Genomic DNA, 466 nt, shown 5'->3' with positions numbered 1-466 from the left:
ATCAAAGCTACCTCCAGAAGCTATGGGTGTTTCTAACAGGGACATGCAAACCATAAGATTTGGAGGTTCTGGGAGGTAGAAGGTAGGCATCCCTAAGCTTTGTATAACACTCAATGTTTTCAATATTTGGAGAGACCTTTTGAGCTCCTAATCACTTTCCTTACTCCCCCATCTCACCCCGTTTTATTCTTCCTTTTCAGCATTGTCATTCTTACTCAATTTCCTGCTTAGAAGCCATCATTGAATATTCCTTGAATACTCCTTACCCTATTATTACTGCAAACTCCTTACTTTAACCCACATGCCCTTACTGATCTACCTGTTCTGTAGCCTAATCTTTTGTTCTTCCACACCTGAGTCCTTTGTGAGCTACACTGGGGAGCGCTCCAAATATGCTCTGTTGTTTTCTTTTTCTTTTTCTTTTTCTTTTTCTTTTTCTTTTTCTTTTTCTTTTTCTCCCTCCCTC

The sequence above is a fragment of the Tupaia chinensis genome, unplaced genomic scaffold (genome assembly GCF_000334495.1).
Source record: "Tupaia chinensis unplaced genomic scaffold, TupChi_1.0 Scaffold000402_1, whole genome shotgun sequence".
Classification (NCBI taxonomy): Eukaryota; Metazoa; Chordata; class Mammalia; order Scandentia; family Tupaiidae; genus Tupaia; species Tupaia belangeri.
This window is presented reverse-complemented; position numbering follows the sequence as displayed.